This window comes from Bos grunniens, chromosome 12 (genome assembly GCF_055505025.1).
Source record: "Bos grunniens cultivar Pamir isolate PY7600 chromosome 12, Bosgru_T2T1.0, whole genome shotgun sequence".
Classification (NCBI taxonomy): Eukaryota; Metazoa; Chordata; class Mammalia; order Artiodactyla; family Bovidae; genus Bos; species Bos grunniens.
Genome location: NC_141176.1, coordinates 25546240 through 25556882, shown reverse-complemented (window position 1 = coordinate 25556882; position 10643 = coordinate 25546240). Strand labels below are relative to the sequence as shown.

Below are 10643 nucleotides of genomic sequence, written 5' to 3'. Positions count from 1 at the left end.
AGAATATTGGCTGATGGTAAATTATTCCTTTATGTGCTTGCGCATTCTCTATCTCACCCTGTCTCTTGCTCCCTGCCCATATTCTATTCAAGTATTGAATATAATATCCTTCAGCAACATGACTGAAGCTACTCAGTTAACTGGCCATTAGAAAGAATCCTATCAGAATTATTAAAATAAAACATATGCTTTACGTATTTGCTTTCTGGAAGGTTCACATGAATGGGATTCTCAATTGCTGACAGGGCTGGAGAACTGAGGTCTTGCAGTTATTGGTGTGTGTGTTCTCTCAATAACCTTTCATAATCGCACTTGACTTTCCCACAAATGAGAAAGCACTCTTGTTACACTAATAACAGCACCCCTTCCCCATCTAGGACCCTGAGTAGCCCCTCTCTCACCTCTACACCTGCTCTCACTTCCACCTTACCCTTAGTCTCGCTGCTCTATCTGGTGCCTGGTTCCAATGATTTTTTAACCAAACAGGACCAAGACCTCGATCCATGGGTCCCGTTAAGGTATACTTGCTGTCCTCCTTCCTGGCCAAAATTCTCTGGTTCTTTGTCTGAGTGATTCTGGCATGTTCCCTCCACTCCGCAGCCCCCACCTTCTCTGTTGCTCAGTGCAACTCTCCAGTTATATCTCTGCCAAATCAAATGGCCAGCAGGTAGCTGGATCCGCTTGGAGAACACCACACAAACACATGCTGACTGGTCTTACTTTAGATTCGCGACTGTGTTCCCCAAGTGAACCCTTGTGTGCACAGCAACCCCACCCTGCAGGGTTTATTCCCTCTCCTGCTCTCCTGGAAAATCATTTCAAACTCCCTCCTCTCCTCTCAACCTTCTGTGACTCCCACCATCACATCTGTAATCACTCCTGCACCAGAGCGCAGTGGGCAGCCTCCCCTCTATCACCTGCCACCGGCTGCACTGCTCTCAAGCTGAACCACTCTCTGGCCACTCCAGAACATTTGCTCTAGCAATTACCCTTCATTTCTTTGTAGTATAAATCTTTCGTCCTTTATAGGATCATTTCTATCAGCATATGGTCATGTAAAAATTTCTCCTGTTTGGGAGGGTGGGTGGGAAGGGAGGCTCAAGAGGGAGGGAGGGTATATGTATACATGTTGTGCAGCAGAAACACAACACTGTAAAGCAATTATCTTCCAATTAAAAATAAATTTAAAAAATTCTCCTGACTTAAAAAACCCTATTCTAACTCCACATGCCCCCAGCAACCACTGCAGGCTTCAACACCCACTTTAGAGAGCTGTCTGCTCTTGCCTTCTCTCCATCTTCCCCTGTTTTCTCATGGAACCCTCCAATCCGGGGGCTTCCCTGGTGGCTCAGCAGTAAAGAATCTGTCTGCAATGCAGGAGACCCGGGTTCAATCCCTGGGTAGGGAAGATCTGCAGATGGTGACTGCAGCCATGAAATTAAAATATGCTTGCTCCTTGGAAGAAAAGCTATGACCAATCTAGACAGCATATTAAAAAGCAGAGACATTACCAAAAAGGTCCGTCTAGTCAAAGCTATGGTTTTTTCCAGTAGTCATGTATGGATGTGAGAGTTGGACTATAAAGAAAGCTGAGTGCTGAAGAATTGATGCTTAAAAAAAAAAAAAAAAAAAGGAAATGACAAGTGTAATTTAAAGGAAGAAACCCAGAAATTGTCCAAAAAACAGTGGAGCAAATCAACTCCTGAAAAAGCTCTGTATCCTGGTGATCACATTTATTGGAGGGGTTGGAGAAAAATAAATATGTTGTTTAGCTGAAGAATCTGTGAGTTATCTACAAATCAACTTATTTCAGGAGTGGAAGAATTCTTAGTTATTTCTTAGTATCAAGATGTACATCGATCTCTCTTGAGTATCTTTCATATTCAAAGAGGCAATCACACAGTACCGCTCATTTTCCACATGTGATAAATTCTTTTATCAGTTAACTCTCAACAGCGGGGCAACTAGCACAACACTGTCTCCCCATACAAAGAGCATCAGAATATTCCGTTTTGTTGATTTTTATATCTCTTCATATGTTTCATCAATTTCTATAGTTGTCGGTTTCTTCCACATCTCCCAATATCATATTTAAATGTTGATCATAAGCATGTAACCTGCCTCAAAGTTCTCTGTCATTTCTCATTTCATGTAGCTTCACTTATCCAGGCTGAGCCTGATGAGATCCAGGGGCTCTTCCACAGTGTCGGTAGTTTGTTGCTGGTCCACGTCGTCCGCCATCTTTCAAATCCTTGAATTGATGCTTTTGAACTGTGGTGTTGGAGAAGACTCTTGAGAGTCCCTTGGACAGCAAGGAGATCCAACTAGTCCATCCTAAAGGAAATCAGTCCTGAATATTCATTGGAAGAACTGATGCTGAAGCTGAAACTCCAATACTTTGGAAACCTGATGTGAAGAACCGACTCATTGGAAAAGACCCTGATGCTGGGAAAGACTGAAGGTGGGAGAAGGGGATGACAGAGGATGAGATGGTTGGATGGCATCACTGATGTGATGGACATGAGTTTGAGTAAGCTCCAGGAACTGAAGATGGACAGGGAGGCCTGGTGTGCTGCAGTCCATGGGGTCACAAGGAGTTGCACACAACTGAGTGACTGAACTGACTGAGGGAAGATCCCCTGGAGAAGGAAATAACAACCCACTCCAGTATTCTTACCTGGAGAATCCCATGGACAGAGAAGCTTCACAGGCTACAGTCTACAGGGTTGTAAAACGTTGGATACAACTGAGCGACTAAAACCACCAACCACCACCCCAATCCAGCTTCTATGCTCACCAGACCTCCCAAAGCAGGATTTTCATTAACTACTTTTCACCACCCAAGATTAAAGCACCATCCTCAGTTGCCAAAAGAGTATATCACTGATCTTCTCTGGGTTTTGTTCCTGGTCTGCTCTGCCCAGTGCTCAGATTGGTCCTTTAATAATGCACATTGGGTTCCATACCTCCTCTGCTCTCCTTTCCTTTGGGAAGAAACTGAAGTCCTAACGGTGGACTTTGAGGATGGACACCGTGTTGCTCTCCACCCACCCCTCCTTCGCTCCACGCCAGCCTCATGGGCCTCCTTTGTTGCTCTTCACACCCAACAAGCCTGTTCCCACCTGGAGCCTTAGTGGTCCCCGTGCCTTCTACCTTAAATGCTCTCATCTCAGATCACAGAAAGGCTTGCTCATCTCCCAAGTGATGCCAACTTCTCAGAGAGTCTCCCGTGTCCTCCCTGTCTGAAATAGCATACCCTGCCCCAGCTTCCTTCCTTCCTTCAGGTATCACAGCCAACTGACATGGCATTTTATGTATTCAGCTCACATTTTTCTGTAAGTCTGGAAGGAAACTCACTGATTTGTCAAGGGTGATTACCTCCAAAGAGCAGGATTTCAAAAGAAGGGAGAGAGATTTTTTACTGTTTTATACAGTTTTGGTTTACATTTTATAAACCCAAATTACTTTATCACAAATTAACATATTATTTCAAAAGAAACCGTTGATGAATGTTTGTTGGTGGTGTCTGTGGAAGAGGCAGGGAAGTGAAAGTTAAGGAGGGGAGATGAACCAGGGGAGACGCAAGCCTTTAGCAAATATGGGACACAGCACAGCCTGTGGACTGGAACACGCAAGGCTGATGAAACAGACATTTTATTTGCTGAGCTCTGACCACTGGAAAGGTGCTATCCTTAGGTAGACAGGTCCCATGCCTCTTCTCAAATCCTCAGAACAAACTTGCAAGTTAGGTATTAGCTCTAGAGCAGTGGTCCCCAAACTTTTTGGCACCAGGGACTGGTTTTGGAAGGGGGGGCTGGGGATGGTTTGGGATGATCCAAGGGCATTCCATTTACTGCACTTTATTTCTACTGTTATTACATCAGCTCCACCTCAGATCATCAGGCATTAGATCCCAGAGGTCAGGCAACCTCTCCTCTGTAGGATGAGGAAAATGATTTCCCAGAAGCCTTGGTGCCAATTCAGATCTATTGCTGCTTCTCACGCAGGCCAGCCCCTGTGGCTGGGGTGACGGAAGGGCCTTTGGGGTCTGGAAATTCCCAACGCTGGTTCGGGCTCAGCAGCCTAAGGAGAAACCACATGAACTTTTATTCCCTTCCTGCTTCTATGTTGTTCCGCCTGAGGCTGGCGGGGGAAAGATCCTGCCCTAGAGGAGAGTCAGGACCTCGTATGTCACAGGTCAGGGGCTAAAGGAGCCCCACAGCTCAGAGGAAGCCCAGCATCCTCTGTGTTTAGGGTCCCGCACAGCTGGGAAGGATGCTCTGCAACACGTGGAGAAAGCGGATTCTCCTCCTTCTGGGCACGCCGTCCTGGTGGGCAGAGGCTGCAGGCAGGGGCGACCGAGCTCTCCTATGGGCCAGGAACCTGATAAAAATTATCTTCCATCCTCCCAAGGATTACCGCTACCTCTATTTTACCAAAGAGGTGAGTTCAGTTCAGTCGCTCAGTCGTGTCCGACTCTTTGCGACCCCATGAATCGCAGCATGCCAGGCCTCCCTGTCCATCACCAACTCCCAGAGTCCACTCAAACTCACGTCCATCGAGTCGGTGATGCCATCCAGCCATCTCATCCTCTGTCATCCCCTTCTCCTCCTGCCCCCAATCCCTCCCAGCATCAGACTCTTTTCCAATGAGTCAACTCTTCACATGAGGTGGCCAAAGTACTGGAGTTTCAGCTTTACATCATTCCCTCCAAAGAACACCCAGGGCTGATCTCCTTTAGAATGGACTGGTTGGATCTCCTTGCAGTCCAAGGGACTCTCAAGAGTCTTCTCTAACACCACAGTTCAAAAGCATCAATTCTTCCGCACTCAGCTTTCTTCACAGTCCAACTATCACATCCATACATGATCACAGGAAAAACCATAGCCTTGACTAGACGGACCTTTGTTGGCAAAGTAATATCTCTGCTTTTCAATATGCTATCTAGGTTGGTCATAACTTTCCTTCCAAGGAGTAAGCGTCTTTTAATTTCATGGCTGCAATTACCATCTGCAGTGATTTTGGAGCCCAAAAAAATAAAGTCTGACACTGTTTCCACTGTTTCCCCATCTACTTCCCATGAAGTGATGGGACCAGATGCCATGATCCTCGTTTTCTGAATGTTGAGCTTTAAGCCAACTTTTTCACTCTCCTCTTTCACTTTCATCAAGAGGCTTTTTAGTTCCTCTTCACTTTCTGCCATAAGGGTGGTGCCATCTACATATCTGAGGTTATTGATATTTCTCCCAGCCATCTTGATTCCAGCTTGTGCTTCTTCCAGCCCAGTGTTTTTCACGATGTACTCTGCATAGAAGTTAAATAAACAGGGTGACAATATACAGCCTTGACGTACTCCTTTTCCTATTTGGAACCAGTCTGTTGTTCCACGTCCAGTAATTTATGTAAATGCACGCAGCTAAGAAGAGGCGGAACTGTGCTAGGATCACAGGGCTTGCACGTCTAACCACGTGCTCTTCCCAGGACGCCTAGCTCTCTCTCTGGGTGGCCGATGGGCCCATGTGTAGGTGCCCAGTGCCCAGAGCCAATGAGCAAGCCAGGGCATCAGGCATGGAGGAGGAGGCCATAAGGACCAGGAAGATGGCAGCGGTAGGGCCGTGTTTCAGGAGCCTGGCTAGGGGAGGATCGCAATCACCAGTGTTCAGCCGTGCCTTTGTTTGGGAGCAGAATGTCCATGTGTAGACAATGAAAAACAATTTTCAGCTGGAAGCCTGGCTTGGCCTGGCAAATGGGATCTGATTAGTGTTTCTGAACTTTGATTAGCATTTGAACGAAATACCCAAATGACACAAAGCCAATCCTAGTAGCGGAGACTTAACATTTTTCACTCTCTTTCTCTAAGGCAGTCAGGCACCTTCTTTTTGCAAACTACTTTGGGTCTCTGATAAGCAAATCATTTCCACAAGCATCCTCACATTCCCCTCCCAGAAACCAGGCCGGAGGAGGTGGGTCCTGGGAGACTTAATTTACATCAGCGGCTGCTGGGCTGGAGAAGTGGGAGCCTTTTCCCAGCCTCACTGGACCAGGGCCAAGGGCAGATCCCTTCACGTGATCTCCCTGGACCGGCTTCTGGATCTGACAGGATCCCGCCCCTGAGAGCTGAGTTTTTATTGCCCCTTTTGTTGTAGGTTTTCCATTTTAGGGAGAATTGATAGCTGAGGCTAAGAATAAACACAATCTCTGCCAGTTAGATTCTGTGGGGAGGTTTTTAAAAGGACCTGGCCAGCAATAATATTTATGTTGAAACTCAGCTCTTGCTTCACAGCGTGAGGGCATGGGTGGTCAAGAAAGGAATTCCCTTCTCCGCATACAACACTTCTCACCCGTCTCAAGAAAGCTGGGGAGTATGTGGAGCTCAAAGTAAATTCTGCAGTGGTTTCTTGGTTGCCTAAGATTAGGATTAACCCTTTAAAAAGTCTTTTTATGCCAAGACGGACCTTCCCAGGTGGTTCAGCAGTAAAGAATCCTCCTGCCAATGCAGGAGACCTAGGTCTGATCCCTGGGTCAGGCAGATCCCCTGGATAAAGAAATGGCAACCCACTCCAGTATTCTTGCCTGAAAAATCCCATGGACAGAGGAGCCTGGTAGGCTACAGTCCATGGGGTCACAAAAGAGTCAGACACGACTTAGTGACTAAACAGTAAGAACAACAATGCCAAGAGGATATTTTCATAATTAAACTTTTCAAAAATTGATTTTTTTTTTCTAAAGAAAAAAACTGGTATCTCACTCTTTCTCATAACTTTTATCAATGGCTTCGAGGCATTTTTGTCCAGGTCCTGACTCACTAACCCAATAAGAGTTTAACTTCTTTTCACACTGAAATCCTTTAGCATTTTTTTCTTTTTGGCCATACCACGCGGCGTGTGGGATCCCAGTTCCCTGATCAGGAACAGAACCCAAGCCCCCCACACTAGAAGCATGGAATCCCAACTATTAGACCGCCAGGGAATTCCTAGCAACTTAAATCATTATTTCACTAGTTAAATGTCATGAAGGGTAGTTCAGTCACAGTGCTCTAGTAGGTGACAAAAATCAATGCTTCAACCACGCTGGCTGCCTTTTTTTTTTTTTTAATATAGTAAATAAAATCTTTAAGTATTAAAACAAGTAATCCCACAGGGAAATTCCTATGGATTTTCCCACTCTTAATGCTTTAGAAACAACAGATTTGGGAATGTTAGAATACCAGAACATGAGATAACTAGTATTAGTCCAAACCAATAGATGGGGGGGGGGGGTGAGTTTATTATTGTTTCTGTGAACCTGTCCTAATACATACATGGCTGTGGGAGAGATTTCCCACTTTCCCATAGTTTTCAGCCCAACACTGAGATTAACTTTAGTTTTATGGAGAAAATAACCTGCAAGGAATTTTCATGGTGTTTGCCAAGTTGAGACCTGTTATTGGAGATTTAAAAATGGTATGGAGTCTCATAAGTCCTAAGTCACAGAATTTTTAAAACTTTGGTTACTATTTTGAAGAACACAAGAAAATAGGTTGAGACAGGATACAAGAGGGGGAATTCAGTGTTTTAGAAAACATACCACTGCCAACACCCACACATAGCCTATCTGGGGAAGAGAGAAGTGGAAAGGAATTTCTGTCTGCAAAGACTTCTTGGGATAGATGGTTTAGCAGACACCTTTTCAGAACCAGGGTATCTGTGCACATTAGAAGTCTATTTCAGAGGCAGAACAGAGTCTGGACTGCCCAGGTGGAGCCGGCGCCCCTGCCACCGCCGACCGGCAGGCGCTTTATAAAAAAAAAAAAAAAAAAAAAATAGAAGTCTATTTCACTGCAGTACTCAAGCCCACCTAGTTTACAATCTGACCTCTTCTTCAAACAAATGTTTGCTTTGAGCAAAAATGAAGAATGCTTTTTTCTTGAGTTTGATGAGTAAAATTCAGCAGCATACAACATACTATGTAATGCAGTTTTGTGTATGTGTGTGTGTACCTTCCTGTTGTTTTCAGAAAGGATATTATTCTGGGATGTTAAAAATCCCCCTTGAAAAATAGAGATAAGAGGTTTCTGTCTTGCATAGGGGTGTCACGTTTCCATAGCAATGAAAGCAGCTCTTGATACCTGATTAACCAAGGGCTTCCTGTTTCCTCATTCCATGTAATAGGGAGATAGGCAAAGGGGAAAACAACAGGGATAGAAAATCGTAAAGGCTTAGGTTTGGTCTCAGGGATTTTGTGATGATAAGTATCCAGAGATATGACAGGTTTCCTGGTGTTAGTTATATTGCAAAAGGGGCTTTCTGCTTTTAACAATCCCTGTACTTTTACAAACATAAACATTTAATACACTTGAGAAAGCACCTCCCTTCATACAAATTTTTATGCAATCGAGACAAGCGCAAGTGAGCCAAGCAGACCTCACTTTCGTGGTTTTCACTCTTCTTAATTATCTCTACTGAAACATCCCTGGGTCCACTCCCGGAGCCTTTGAATTGCCCCACAGCTATGCTCTGACCTGATCATCGTTTTAACTTACCAAAGCAGTTTCTGAAACTCATCTCCTTAGCAAACCTTTTTCCATCACCCAGTGGGGCAGTAATGATCCTCTCCCATGAGCTGCAGAAATTTGGGAGGCTGTGTTCCTCCTGCTTCGTTCCTTGACCTCTGCTCTCAAGACACTTCACTAGCACGTTATAAATCTAAGAGTGGGCTTTCCTCGTAGCTCAGTTGGTAAAGAATCTGCCTGCAGTGCAGGAGACCCAGGGTTCGATCTCGGGGTTGGGAAGATCCCCTGGAGAAGGGCATGGCAACCCACTCCAGTATTCTTGTCTGGAGAATCCCATGGACAGAGGAGTCTTGTCCATGGGGTCGCAGAGTTGGACATGACTGAGCAACTAACACTTTCACGTTTTACATTCTGTTTCATGTCCCCTCGGGGTATCTGCATCCGTTTTGTGCACTGGGTGTTTTTGAGGATAATCAGATGCCAGCTACATCTTGGGCAGTGTTGTTATAATGTGAATTTCTTGGTACTGCCATGACCAAGCTTGCCAATCTGACTGTGGGGTATGCTGCCTGGGAATGTATATTTTAATGTGCTGCCACTCTCCATCCCCCAAGTGTGGGGGACAAACTGGAATACCTATAGGGACTGGGAAAGTCATTTCAATGAAGGAAGCAAGCTGAGTGAGATGTGACTGGAAGGAACCTGATGCCCAATATAAAGGGCCAGGTACTACTTACCTGAGCAATGTGCTGCTATTTTGCCAAAGCAGAAATAGATCCAGTATTGCCTATGTTTTGAATTTTTCAGAAGCCAGAAATTCAGAGAAATTTAATTTCTCACTGGGGTTGGGGAGAGGGGGAATTGGATGAAGGTGGTTTCAAAAGGTACAAACTTATAAGATAAATAAGCACTAGGGATATAATGCACAGCATGATTAATATAAATAACCCTGATGTATGTTATATATCAAAGTTGTTAAGAGAGCAAATTCTAAGAGTCATTATTGCAAGGAAAAATTTTTTTTGACTTTGTATCGATATGAGAAGATGGATGTTCCCTAAACTTACTGTCCTAATCATTTCATGATATATGTAAGTCATTATGCTGAGGATTGGACACGACTGAGCAACTTCACTTTCACTTTTCACTTTCACGCACTGGAGAAGGAAATGGCAACCCACCCCAGTGTTCTTGCCTGGAGAATCCCAGGGACAGGGGAGCCTGGTGGGCTGCCGTCTATGGGGTCACATAGAGTCGGACACGACTGAAGTAACTTAGCAGCAGCAGCAGCAGCATGCTGTACACTTTAAACTTACAGTGTTGTATGTCAATTACATCTCCATAAAACTAGAAGAAAAAATAAATAAATAAAACAGTAAACACAGCCACCACAAGCAAGTTGTACCCTCTGCCTTAGAGAGTTCTACCCATGTCTCAAAACTCTGGTAACTTGCAGTGTCATGTGATACTTGGGGCCTGACCGAGTGACTTCTCATGACGAACTGTAACAGAATTGCAGGGTTAGAAGGCCCTCGTGCATCACCCAGGCCACCATTTAATGACTGAACCCCCACCCCTGGCCATATTTACCCACCTCAGGATGAAGACACCCTAAACCATCTCTCACTCCAATCCCTGCCTCTCTGTGTTCGCAGATCTGAGTGTTTTTTGGCCACCTCCATTAGGATACCATATACACACCCGATGTAGCACATTACCAGATGAAACTGTCATCATCCAACGCCATCCCTCCAAATGCTCATTTCCCTGTGTCCCCCCAGTGAGCTCAGTGTGATGTGTCCAGCAACCAAAGCCCAAGACCTGGGTGTTATCCTTACTACTTTGCCCTCCTTCACAACCTCTATATCAGATCATCTACTACCTCTTACTAATTCTTCCTTCTTAATATCAACCAAATATGCCTCTTCTTTTCATTCCCATTGCCAGTGACTTATTTCAGGCCATCTCGTCTGAATTACTGAAATGGCCAGTCCTTCCCCTGCCAAGTTGGTTTTAGCCCCGCTTTGATTCATTCTGGCTTTAACTCACCAAAACCAGAATGGTCACCCTAAAATGCAAATCTGATGACGTCAATACCATGACAACAATGAGGAGTAGAGTGCCAACAGAGCAATGTCAAATGCCCTTGCCT

At 44.9% G+C, this 10643-nt stretch overlaps 1 pseudogene; it reads right to left on the bottom strand.

Moving 5' to 3' along the window:
- Positions 1-1938: 1938 nt before the first annotated feature.
- LOC147361553 (U6 snRNA-associated Sm-like protein LSm3 pseudogene) lies at positions 1939-2247 on the bottom strand (annotated as a pseudogene).
- Positions 2248-10643: the final 8396 nt, after the last annotated feature.